This window comes from Onychostoma macrolepis, chromosome 07 (genome assembly GCF_012432095.1).
Source record: "Onychostoma macrolepis isolate SWU-2019 chromosome 07, ASM1243209v1, whole genome shotgun sequence".
Classification (NCBI taxonomy): domain Eukaryota; kingdom Metazoa; phylum Chordata; class Actinopteri; order Cypriniformes; family Cyprinidae; genus Onychostoma; species Onychostoma macrolepis.
Genome location: NC_081161.1, coordinates 27301374 through 27315998, shown reverse-complemented (window position 1 = coordinate 27315998; position 14625 = coordinate 27301374).

Sequence of the window (14625 nt, the reverse complement as noted above, 5' to 3'; positions counted from 1 at the left end):
AGTGTCATTCTGGGAAATGAAGTGTTCTTCCACCTTGGTCTTCAAATATCAAACATTCAAAATAAAGTGTTTGTCAAATATTTCTCTAGTTTAAAAACTGCAGTTATCCATATTCCAGTTTTTACCCTGATTCAAATTCTTGAATTTAATTGAAATTTAAAAGCATTTTTATTAAATTCTGAACCATATTATACACAAATCTGTGTTATAACTCATGTAATGTGTCCCTAATGTGTGTTTGTTTGAATGTTTCATGTGTGGGTTTGTTTGTGGATGTGAAATTCTGCAAGAATGTGCAGCACAATGAAAAAATACATTCAGTTACAGATGCTCCATACTTAGTTGTGAACACCATATGAGCACGTTTACAAACTGATATCTTATTCTGAACAGGGATACAGCACAAGGTTATGGGGAAAGGCAGTCCCATCTGACTGTGGAGATCATCAATAGCCAGTTAAAGCTCTCACAGGGCCAGATTCTGGCTATTCAAATCCTGCTTAAGCTATCAGGAATGAACTAATCAGCTGTCCCTCTGGAAAATACACTGCTTTTGAGAGAGACAGAAGCTACCAGTGGTCAAACAGGTATCCTAATTCTATTTAGTGCCTCAATTGTGGTTTCTGGACCCAATGCAAAGCCATATTCAGCACTGAGTTTAACCAATTTGAAAAAGATTTATCAATACTTGATAATAATGTAATATGATCAATAATGTAATTTGGGGCTTTAATCTTGAGAAGTTACTGAATATGACAACATACTTGGTTCAACGATATCTGCTAATGTAGATTGCATGCAAAAACACGCGCACACACACACACACGTTGATGATTCCACTAACCTAATGAATTTGCCAATTAATCAGTCTCGACCTTCCACCACACTGAAGTGCTTGTTAATATAAGCCTGTGACATCCTGACCTCTCGCAAGGGCCATTAGCACCATCTTCAGCTTGTTACATTAAATAAATATTCTCCTTTGACCATATTAATACCAGAGATAAATCAAAACACATCTCAGCCTTTGATTTTTCACTCGTCTGCATGTGTGTTTTTACGCATCCTGGTCAAGTGCCTGAGTCGGTAAACAAAGCCGCATGACCACAGACCTTTACCTCCAGTGTTTCAATTCTTCCAAAGCAGACTTCATTTGGAAAATTCTATACATAGTGTTTCTTATCACCATCGCTGGAGGGGGAAAAAAATCATTTCCAGCGTGTGCGTAGCGGGCGCAGATGTGGAAAAACATCACACCGATCTGGATGAATCTCGGAGGCTCTGTGTTTATTTAGCTTCCTCTCCGAGGGCGAGTCATATCAGAGATGGCGCATCTCTGCCGCCCGCCTGCCGTTTTACGTTTCCTCTTTACTTCATTTCACCCACTCCAACTTTTCATTCTCTGACAGATTGCAGGACCCCATTTAACCATTTTATTCATCTGTGCCTGCAGGCGGGGGGAGCCGTTACAGTCAATAAAAACTGAAAAAGCTTGGCAGCGGCGCGCTCTCTCTCTCTTTCTGTTGAGCCTGAAATGGGCGAATGTTATGATTGGTTAATGGTTTCCCAGGCTGTCGTGGTTCAGGGAGAATTAAATACTGCATCTGCTTTCCAAGGCGTTAATCTCCGAGTCTCACATTCCGTCTGTTCCGATGTGCACGCAGGAGATAATGTTTAAAAGGACCTGGGAAGAGCCAGGCAGGCCGCCACGATATTGCCTCCATAATTACATAATTAACTTTTTGTCTCTAATCGTTATGGAGGTAATGGTGCCGCTAAAACAGGGCTCCTGCCACGCACAAAAAACCAAATCAAAAATCAATAATCCATAGAATGCCATTAGAAGTCATAAGAGAGCCATGTTTGCTTTTTTCCTCTCTTTTTCACTCTTCATCCCTTCATCTGAGTTAAATTAAGCTCATTTGAGCACGTAGTCTTATCTCCAGAGGAGACCATCAACATCTGGGACTGAAAGACAGAAGAACAGAAGAGCAGCAACCAGGTGCAGAGAGAGAGAGGGAGCGGGTAAACGGAGGCCGCAAACGGCTCAATAAATTACCTCTGGCCTCTCTTGCCGCCCATTGTCGGCCGATTGACCTGCTGCAAATGAATTCCATTTCTCCTCTGGTCCCTCCTTACTTCTAATTTACATTGTGATCATATACGTCTGAAAAATGATATCGTAAAAAAGATGAATGTATTAATTACCTCCTCTCTTATCTCCCCTCCCCCCCTCCTTCTGTTCTCCTCCTCCGAGAGCTCGAACGGTGTGTAAGTATGTCACTTATTTCATCATGACAGCTGTAATGTATTCACAAAAGTGCATCATAAATACAGAGGGCCCAGGTTGGTCACCCCACGTCTGCTTCACACACTTCCAGCTCTCTCTCGCTCACACATACAGTCTACAAACATTTCCTCAAGTCAAATTACCCCTTTTGGAGTCAGACGGAAATTAGGTTCTTGACCTGGTCAGTGAGGCGTAGTTATATTTCAATTTCATTTTCATGTATGGCGGAGGCATGAGGGGTGACGTGGCTTTTAAAGTTGAGCCTTAACACACCTGATCGGTGAGACCGAACCTGTGTGAATGTTATAAATAAGGCTGTCATGAGAGAGAGTGATGATTATCTCAGAGAATCGCAGTGTAAATCATATCAGATGTACATCCGATTCAGATGAAGGGTGTACCGGTTTTGATGTGATGTAAGACACCACATCACATCATGTGAAGAGAAAAAGAAGGAGAATAAGACAGACGTAGTGTAGGGGTACAGTGCATAACCAAATCTGAGTTTAGTAAACAAGTCACAGTAATAGACAAGTTACTGTAAGTTACCACACAGGTCAGGAAGTATTAAAAATAGTTTAATACTTTTACTCAAAATGGATTTATTAAATTCATCATAAGTGACAAAAAAAAAGTATATTTCAAATGAATGTTGTCCACCCCCACCCCCCAAGTATCAGGGTTACTGCCAAAATATTAATCAGCACTGTTTTCATATTAGCAACACTGATAAAAGTATGAACTGTTTCTTGAGCACAATAAAATCAGCATATTAGAATGATTTTAATTGTAATTGTGAAAATAATGCAGCCCTGGTGAGCATAAGATACTTCTTAAAAAATAAATAAATAAAAATCAATGTATAAAATATAATCAAAGTTCTAGAGTTAGAATAGATTTAAAAGAAATGATCAGAAATTCACACTTTGTGACAGCTTGTGTTTCAGTGAAGTCTCATCTGTCTTCTGCATTAGGGCAAAGCACAGATACCAGAGACTGATACTTGTCTGTCTGAAACTGACACCAGTCCTGTAGGTTAGGAATGAGATAACCATACTATCATCACAAGTTGCAAACAGATCTTTGTCTGGTTCACTTTCTGAAAACTTTTCAGTCAGTTTATCATTCTAATGCCCACTCACTCTCATTGTAGATCATTAAAGCATGGCATCTTCATCAGGCAGAAGGAACATCACCATCAGGGATTCTCAGGTGTGTGGCAGTCTATGTGTATTAATGATTACAGATGTTTATATTTCGGGTTAATAAACTGAGAGGAAAGAGATATTGTGAATGTGTATGACTTGTTGTCCGCACATGCTGATTCCTACCATAATGGCACTCTTCACATAGGGTCTGACACATGCCCTCGACCCCAGAACCTCACACCAGCTCTCTCCCTTTGAGGCTCCACTGATACCGAACCCTGTCTTCATCCATCCTCTGAGACCGAGCCTGTCCTATCTCCCCAGGGGAGGACACCTGGCCTGGGCGGAGGAGGGTGTGGATTGAGGGATGTGTGGTGATTAATGCAGGCTGTTTAGGGTGCTGTCAGTGCAGGGGGAAAGGGTGCAGAGCTGGGCCTGATGGATGGGGGCTGAAGCACAAGCTGATAAGACATGGCCCATGAATCTGTTCCACATCAACACTCACTTTGATCACTGACAGAATCCCAGAGATGGGTCTGTGCATCTGTCCAAACAGACAAAACACACATACACAAACATATACATATTCACTGACTGGTCATATAGTTCCGTGAATGTCTGTGTCCTAGTGAACTTGGTAATTTTCGTCTCTCCTTTCTTTTCTTTTTCATTCCATCTATTTTTTGATCTCCTGCTTCAGTTCGCACATATTAAGTGGATATAATGAAGAGCGAGATACAGCGAGAAGCTGTATTTGGGCATTGTGTGAACTGTGGCGGTATGCTTTGGCCAGTGCCAGATTCAGCAGATAAGAGATGATCCATGAAAGCTGATAGGTTCACTGACAGCAGGACAGGGGCCTTGGCCTCCACCAAGAGGAGGCTTTACAGGGGCCCACGCAGCTGTCAGGACCAAATCGTCTTACACATTCATAAACACACACGCCTCTAATATTTGCCATGCAGTTACCCCAAACAGTCTGAAGCCCTCTCTGTCTGTCTGTTTCACTCAGTCACCCAACACCACACACTTGTGTGTTACAGTAGCTATCTCAGGCTAAAATCTAAATAAAGTTTGTGCTATTGGTTTCTTTTCTCCTTTTCTTTGATTTCGGTACAGTGTACAAATTCACAGTATCAGACTATTCTGATAGAATGCATGATTTATGCTGCCTCATAGATGTATTCTTCAAGGGCTGTCAAAAAACACATTTGTCGCACCCCCTGTCCTGTATGTAAATTACGAAAGGAATTTTCATGAGCAGCTCAAGCTTGCTCATGTTTTTCCGTGTTCACAATCAGTGCAACACCAGTTGTTAAGGTTTGCTCACATTATGGACAATAACTATAGTGTTAACTATAAAGTTTTAATAATTTTCATTCTATAAGAACTTGAAAGTCCACACCACAATTATAATTCTGTCAGGGCCACTATCGTCAGAGATGACTGACAATTAGCTCACAGTTTGGATTGGTGGTATGGTTCTGTTCTGGGCAAAAACTCCCTGCCTATCCATGCAGCATAGCATGAATAAGAGCAGGGAGATCAGCAATAAGAGTAAACAGAACTGAGTCAAATGTAGCATATATCATTAATGTTCTTAATGACAATTTAATGTGACAAAATAATTCAAGATAAAGGAGTCTGATTCAAAGAGGAATATCAGAAAGTCAAGTCCTGACTGTGGACGAAAGGAGGAGCTGGGGACGGAGGAGGGTAATTAGCTACTGAGCAAAGAAATAAAGCTGAATAGGCCTTATAGGGATGCTGTGATAGGCATTGTTTTCCCATAGGTAGATATGGATGAACAGTCAGAACTAACGATATGAATGAATATTTTCAGTTGATATATGATAAAAACATAGACAGACTCCACCAGACTTTGAAAAGCTTGAGCTTTTGAATCAGCAGAAACTGAAGTGTACGCTTTCATTAATCATCATTAATCACATACAATTAATTTGTAGTCCTAGCTCCTACATAAAAACATACATAGGTTTCACAACATTAAAACTACTAGGTAGAAAAGCAAAAATAAGCTGTCTGAGGTAGAACAATCACATTGCTTTTAATTGGCTTTCTGTTAACAGTCACTCCCCTCTGATTTTTTATACCTATTATGACTGATTCATCAAAATTTATAATGAGAAGAACAAATTGAAATCTTAATCCTGAGCTTATGAACACATGCTCCCCTGCCTTAATTTGTGTGCAAGGGAAAGCAGTTGATTTTGAATTCTCCAAATGGACCTATAATGATACCTAAAAGACTGTTAAACTGTAAAACAGAGATGTTCATCTTCTGAAGAATAGCAAAGTGTTCTTTTCTAATTTCATATCCTCTAAAGAAATGACTGCCCATACTAAAAAGAAAGAGGAAAAAAAAAAAAAAAAAGTTGAGAGCGGAAAAGTCCCAGAGGGAAAAGGAGAAAGGAATAATAAGCTATTTAATTTACACTTTAAATTATTTTATGCTGAACAGATACACTGTGGGTCCTTACTGGTATTTAAATGATTACCAAATTATATTAATCCTTTTTCAGAGAACATTTTCCAGCTGCAGATTTGCGACTCTAAATGAGGACTTCTTTTAAGTCAAATTACGGAGGCGTAACACTCTGAATTTCATTTACAAGTTAACTGTTCCACTTATCCACAATTAAGACTTTTCTATGATTTTTAAATCTCCTTAAATAAAACAGCCAGCACTTACAAATAGATGTCCTTGCTGTAGGCACAATATCACAACTGAGGTTTGATTGTTTACTCATGTCTTCAATTTTGCATGAGACCTTGTGTTTTAACCAGTAAGCAGCACAGGTAGATCCATAAAGCAGGTTGTCTGTTCTGGCCTTGATCTCATTAGACCTTTCCAGCCCCTCTGTCTCTCTCAAGTTCACATCTATGGTGTTTGCCACTATGATCTGACTTTAAAATAAAAGCATATCAGTTGGAGAGCTCTGACCTTTTAATGAAAATGTCAGTGTTCCTGTTCCTGTGAGAGTCTGGGCTGTGTCTTTCAGCGGCGGAGCTTTACCTCAATGGCTTCTCAGTGGACAGACACGTGACCAGGGCTAATGGTACTATAAATCTTTTCTGCTTTGTTGAGATCAAGTGGACTACAAAAGATCAGACTAAACAAATAAATGGCTTTGGATCCTTTCTGCCAGTCACATTTGGCTGTTCTTGCAGAAAAACAGCATGTTATAATATTGCATTTGGATTTAATTGATGTCTCTGAACATGTGATAAGGTTTGACAACCCAGTGTGGTCTTTGTTGATAGCTCTCAGATCAAAGCATGTCTGTAATATACAGTCCAATTCCAGTGACTTCATTCTACAGTGGCACAACAGCACAGTAGCACTCACATTAATCAAATCACACCATTCAGATTATTCTAATGGGTTTGGACTTCAGTTCCCCTCACTTCAAACACGTCAGGCTTAGGCTGCGGCCTGCTTAGATGCTGACATTTTAAAGGCAAGCGAGGGACGGGGGACAAACAGAGAGTGAGGGAGGGATGTGAATGAAAGAGCGTATGAAAAGCCTCACAAATGACTAATGTCTTTCTCAGCAGATGCCACAGTCAGACATAAACGTGATAAAAACTGTGATTCCTACGAGCGCAGCAGCGTGCAGAATTAAACCCAACTGCTAATGTGCCATTAGAATGACAGACTCCAAAGAGTGAAGCGGAAACCTTCCATCCTGCCACAGACAATTGAGCTGTGGGAGAGTAAAAGACAGAACAGACTGCAGCAAATCAGGCATATCTGCTCTGTGTCTTATAAAGCCAAGGGAATTATGGGTAATGAAGGGTGATCATTGGCCTACAGTCAGTCATTCTCTAAACGCGCTAGGAAATCATTGTACTTTTATTACAGTATGCACAGTTAGACTTGTAGAAGTAGAGAAACCAATACCTTATTTGGAAAGGCAGGAATAACAAAATTAATAAAAAAAATAAAATTTAAAAAAAAGAATTTTTGCACAAGATGTTGGATGAAGCAACAATTTCATTATACATATAAAAAATTACAATACATTTGTTAGATAGACTGATAAGCCAATATGATTTAAGTATGAACTTTATTTATAAAAATGCATATATATATATATATATATATATATGCAATTTAAACAGAGCCTTTCTGTTTTTAGCTTTTTGTCTCTATTTAAAATTAAGAAATACAAATAATAAAATAGTAATACAATATAATAAAAATATAAATTATTGTAGAATAATGTTTTATAATTTAATTTTTATAATATTTTATTGATTTCAGGATGTATGTTTGTTTAAGGAAACTAGAAACTAATTAAAATACAGCTACATCTGAAAAATGGGATTTTATTTAGTTTTGATGCTTCTGGTTTCAGCCCCATTCCCATCTACACAGATACAAATGAAGATTATGTTTACTATTATTTATTTTGATTGTTTTTAACTGTATCATTAGATATTCTATTAGATATCTAAATCTGTGTGTATTAAACTGTTTTTATATGTTGATGTATATATGATATGTTATGTACTGTGACACTTGGATGTTCACCTTTGGGACAATGTAAACACAGAATTAGCCACCTCAGTGCTTACAAAAGTGTCATGTTACTCCTCCAGCCCCCATGTTGTACATTTTTTAAGACTATTAAAGCCCTCTGCCATCACCATGTCACACTGACAGGCCCAAGACAGTTCTCACCAACCACTAAAGGCCAAAAGGTCATAGACTCTATTCATTTTTAATTGGCCTAGAATCATTTCATATTCATATTGTGACAGAATGAAGATGGGATGTTGTCATAGTAAATTTGAGGTGATGTCAAAGTGCAATATAAGTACAATAGTGAGGGGTCACCCAACCCCCCAACACACACACACACACACACACACACTCACACTCCTCCCATTCAGAGTGTGCAAAGTTTAGATATTATGAAAATGAAATATTCTAAAAAAAAAATTAGGTCTTCATAAATAAAGCACAGTTAATCTTTATGTCGAGCATTACTGTTATTATCTTTATCAGCTGCGGCAGCAGTCAGTGTGCTCAGAGGGTACATGGATGTGAAGGGCTGACAGTGTATAATTTACCATTTGTCCAGGTCAGCGTGTAAAATCAGAGACATAGACTCTGACAGGCTGGAGGCCCCTGTGGAGCCCCTGCTGAAACTCCATCAAAACCCTCTGAGCGCTTGCACCCAGCTGTGGTGTGCACTCAGATTGCACATAAACATTTTAACCTGGATATTGGTCTTTCCTGCTAGTCAAAACAAAAGAACCAAAACAAAAAAAAAAAACAAGAAAGAAAGAAAAATAAAACGTTCTATTTGTCAATGCATTAGTTAATGCATTTGGGATCATGTACCAACAATGAATAACATAATGATGTGTACAAGTTTTATTTATTTATTTTGAAATAAATAATATTTTTATTCAGGAAGGACACATTAAACTGATCAAAAGTAAGGACATTTATATTGTTAAAAAATATTTCTATTTTAAATATATACTGTACTGTCTATTTATTTCATTACAAAAAAAAAAAAAAAACTTTAAGATTAACAGAAGTGTCATTTTATAGTTAATGATACTTGATGCAATAGTTAATGTGAAAGAATATAGCTGTTTTCCTTTTTTTTTTTTTTCTTTTATATATAATTACACAATTATTATGCACACTAATTATCATGAGGTGAGATGTGAACAGAACAGCTACAGAGTAGAGAACTGAAGGAAAGTCCCTTTAAGGCAAGTCTGTTCACTTGGCGGCCATATTTGTAACGCCCCCAGGCAGCTATTTCCAGCCATGGAAGTTCAGATCCAGTAACTTGAATGGGAAATAACTGAAATCTCTGTTGGTCAAGATTACATTTCAAAAACATATTTGAAAAAAGGCCTAAGATCTGACAACACTGATATTATGAAATATACTTCATAAGAATCAATGTATAATAAATAATTCTGAATGTATCTTAATATTGCACTGTACAATTGCGCTAATTTTAGAAGTTCTACTGTACAGTTCCTCCTAATTATGGCTCTTCGGGGAGCTACACCCACCCCAAGCCGGCTGGCCGGCCGGCAGGGGAACCCCACCCGGAGTTGCAGAGGTCTAGGGGAATGAGACTTGCGTCATGCCCCGTGTGTCCAGGGCCGAGGCCCAGGGGAGAGAGACACATATCCTCTACACAGACAATAGAGCTGGAACACTGTCAGGAGGAGTCACAGCAGGACTGTACCAGACTGTGTGTGTGTACATATGAAAATCTCTTTGTTTCACTGTATATTAGTGCAACTGCTGTGTGTGTGTATGCTTATATGTGTAACATGCTTGTTTGTGTGTGTGTGTGTGTGTGTGCTCAGCAGAACCAGTGGGCAGGAAACCCTAACAGTGAGCCTGTTACCCCCTGCTTGCACTGACAGGATACACAGCCTGCCAAGCCCGCACAGTAGGTGAGCAGCCATTATGCTAAAGCTAGGAAGTACAGACATACACAATCCGAAAAGTGACCACCCTTCAGAGAGTCTGTGCTGAAGCATGTGTGAAACTAATGAATGTACGCAAATAAGTGCTATTTTAAGAAAATCAAGCCTTTTAGCAAAAGCTAAAATGTTATAAAATTGGATTGAGAGCATCTGTCATATTTTTTTGGTTTGTCTTTGTAGTAAGGTGTGTGTGACACTGACTATAGCCCCTGTGGCTTTTGCAAGGCGACTTAAGATAAGAGCTCCCTGACTGACTCAAACACAATGCCCACTGTGGCAGAGGAGGGGGGGGGGTCTTTTAAACCCACCATGTCTGCTGTTGTCAGCACAAGTTCAACATGATTAGATAAAAGACTGTTTTCACTCACTTTGTGTACCAGTGTGGATACACTCATAGAGATATGACTGTATAGCAGACCTAGCTTACTGTAGGATACAGAGCAACTCAATGTCAGTATGAAAAGTATAGCGATAGTCACTCCTGTGTTGGCAAAGCTTAATTTCAGCAGTCAGAAGCATGGTAATATGCTGCTTTGGTTCTCAATAGAAATTTTGTATTATCAAAATTGAAAACCGTTCTTAAAACGTCTAGTTTAGAATCACCAATATTAAAATTAAATATTGTATCTTTTTGTAATATTTAATGGATCTGAGCTAACATGGCCTAGCAATGTTAGCAGTTGTATTTTTAATAATAAATAAATACTGTAACAAATGTTTTGACCATTGTTAGTAAGTTCACTAACGGGACCTTATTGCAAAGTGTTCTCAAAAAATCTCACTGTAAATATTGTAAATAAAAATTAAGGTACCTATACATAGTCCACATTCTAAGCATTGTACTCCAGGACTTCTGATCCAATACACTCAAAAAAAGGCACAAAATCTGACACTGGGCCATTCACCTATCAAAAGCACTGTTGCACTGTTTAGGTGAATACCTTTAAGGAACTAATATGCATCTTTTAGGGGTAAATAAGGTACAAAAATTTACCTTTTGAAAAGTGTACGCTAGTGTTGTGTGAGGAAAAGACCAAAACCTCCTGACCTGGAGACATCTATCTTCATTTCAAAGCCTGAAATCTCTTCTCCGAGACTATAATACACTGACATTTACATTTGCACATTGATTACTATGATAAATCCGACTTAGGAAAAGGAAATGCAGAAAAATGTAGTTCATCGAGTTTCGTTGTAGGAAAACATTAGTATGTTTCTCATGTACTTATTACACACTGTTAGACATTTTTGAAAACTGTCAACTATTGTGTGTATGGTGTGTGTGTGTGTGTGTGTGTGTGAGAGAGAGAGACAGAGAGGGTATGTGGTGCCCCGCAATAGAACAGCTGCTGCTGGCTGTTGACAGACAGTGTGTCCCTCAGACAGAAGAGCTTGTACTTGTTGTGTTAACACTAACCCTACACAATAATCTGGCCCTTGTAAAGCAGGTATCGCCCGCACAATAACATCATTGTCAAACATGCTAATGAACACGGGGAGGGGCCCTGAATAAATTTAGACGGGAGAGAGAGAGAGCGAATGAGGTATAGAGAGAGCGATGGAAGGAGGGAGGAACAGAGGGTGAGGGGAGGGGGTTGAAGGGCATTGTGGCTTGTTGTTTCGCATCACTGAACACTGGAGAGTTGTCTTATATCCGCACAATACAAATTAGCCTGAGCCAAAAAGAGCGAGAGACTAAAGCAGGCGACAAATGTGAAGTTTTAAACCGCCTGCACAATGGATTGCTCTACCCTCTCTCTCTCACACACACACACACACTTCAGCACTAAAATGGGGTGAGGGAGAAAGTGGCAGTGTTGGTCTTTCTCTAATGAAGCAAGCCAAGATTCAAGTCAATAGAGCAATTCATTAACAAATCAAAGTCCCAGGGGTGCGAGTGCGTTTGAGGGAGCCCTCCTCCAGATCGGCTGTCCATATGCCTGGGGTCAGAGTGCCCTCCCGCTTCACACACACACACCATTCAGCGTACACACACAAAACCGTTAGGGTCGCCCGTTATCTGTCGACTTGAACACAAACACAACAGAATTTCCATATGGTCCATGAAAATAGATACGCTGCGGTTTGCTTTTACTTCCCACGACCCTTAACTAAACACACACACATATACACAGAAACACACACGCCCCTGACGCCACGTCGAGCGCTGTTAGTCATAAGCGAGAGGGAGGGATGTTTGCTGATGTGTCAGCTCCGTTTTTTACGCTCTAGCTGTCACCTCAATTTGCGAATCACCTGCGATTCCTTCTGCGTTCTGCGACAAAACTTCATCTACCTCAGGAAACATATTCTGCATTCTCGCTCCTTCATTTCCTCAACATCTCTACTCTCTGTCTCCATCAGGCCATACGAACGTGAGGGTGGTACTGATGCGTATGTGTGTGTGTGTTAAATGCACATTGAGCAGGATGAGTTGCTGAAGAGGATTTAGAGTGGAGGGCCCTTCACACTACTCTTTCAAATCCTCACAAATAAAGCTCTTTACAGCCTGAAAGTGGCCCCTCGGCCCTCTCCAGGCTCAGCCCACTCAAAGGCCCAACATGATTGTCATGGATATTACACCACGCAGGCAACAACAGAACGCGGAGACAAGTGTCGATCGAGAGACAAAACCCGAGCAGACTTTTCCGCCAGGCAGGCCAGGGAATGTTGACGGGCCGGTGAAAAGGTTGTTTAACCTTTTGAAAATGAATGGAGAGACCCTGAAACAAATGCAGTGTGATAGACCCTATACCCACAGGGACACTCCAGAAACACTAAACCCTGTAAGAGAGACAGGGCAAAAGAGACGGATGAAAACACGATTGGATAACAAACGGTGTGTGTGCCAGATCCTATCGACTGAAATTCTTCGCGTTTAGGAGCTTTCGTGTGAGGAAGAGGCGCCGATGGATTTGAATGTCTGTCGACCTGTAAGAGCGCTGCTGTTCTGAAGGCCCAGCCTAAGTCTTTCTCCCCCCCACAAACTTTTATACTATTTTCAACAAAAGGTTCAAATTAATGATTCTAAAAATGTCATGTGGTGTAAAAATATTTTTTTTCCTTACACCTTGAATACATGTGTATTCATCTCAGTCATTATTTTTAAAAATGTTCTTCAAGGTATGCAACTATCAATTTATTAATATCATTATGACCTAAATTAACCTTGCCAAACCGTAAAAGATTGAATTAATTACGTTAAGAATTACCAAGCCTGACATAGTCATGAGGATAGTCTCCAGGATGATTTAAAATTATTTAAATGAATTATCTTAAAACAATGTAACTTTACTTTAATGTCAAATAAATAAATTAATTAAAAATAAATATTTCCCTCTTTAAAAACACTTTCTTTTATTCAAGAGGTTTATAAATGTAATATTTAAACTCTCCAAGTTTCTGTTAATTAAAAAAAAAAAAAGTTTGAAAATAAGCAATGTTGTCGCAATTAATACTGGAGGAACTTTTTTTTTTTTAAATTTAGTGTTGGACAATATAGGGGGCCTTCGAGAAGACGGTAACACTTTACAATAATATTCATTAGTTAACTACATTAGTTAAGATTAACTAATAATAAACTGCACTTATACAGCGTTTATGAATCTTTGTTAATATTAATTTCAACATTTACTAATACATTATTAAAATCTTGTTAACATTAGTTAATGCACTGTGAACTAACATGAACTAACAATGAACATCTGTATTTTTATTAACTAATGTTAGCGAAGATTAGTAAATACAGTAACAAATGTATTGCTCATGGTTAGTTCATGTTAGTTAATACATTAACTAATGTTTAACTAATGAACCTTATTGTAAAGTGTTACCGAAAAGACTAAGAGCCAGATCTCTATGATATAATTTTTAAGTGTTTCAGTTTTTTTTTTTTTTCTGTTTGTTAAAATATCATTAATATTATTATAATTTTTTTATTAAGAAATAATACTAAAATATGCTGCCTGAAGTTTTCATTTTCTTCATTATGGTATCAGGATACACTCTTAAAAATAAAGATGCCACACACAGCGATGCCATAGAAGAGCCATTTTTAATTCCACAAAGAACCATTCAGTCAAAGGTTCTTTAAATAACCATCTCTTTCCTACCTTTTTATAATCTGAAGAACCTTCTTTCACCACAAAGAACCTTTTGTGAAACAGAAAGGTTCTTCAGATGTTAAAGGTCCTTTATGGAACCATTTAGACAGAAAGGTTATTCTATGGCATCGTGAAGTACCTTTACTTTTAAGAGTGTAGTTATATCTCTGACAAAATTATATTTGACTCTTAAACTTACTATGAAAACTAACATATACACTAAAATATAAAAACGTGAAATTCAGTTCCTCCATATTTTGCAGGTCTAAAACCCACAGCAAGTTTTAGAAAACTTATTCCACACCTCTTCTCTCGTCTTCACTCAGTCTGAGGCGACAAAATAAAAAAAAAAGTCATTTAAAATGGTAATGACAGAGAATGCAAATGATTTCACTTTGTAATTAAACTTTGCTGTAAAACAGATATTGCTGCGGTTGATTTGGAAAGTGGGGCATGTGACAATTACCGAGCGGTTAATTGCGAAGCTGCTCAGCATTGCTAATTGTTCCGTGAGGATGGGTGGAATGAGTTCTTGGCAGAGGCACTCTATCAACATGACCAGAGCTGTGCAGAAGCACTTCAGCTCAGA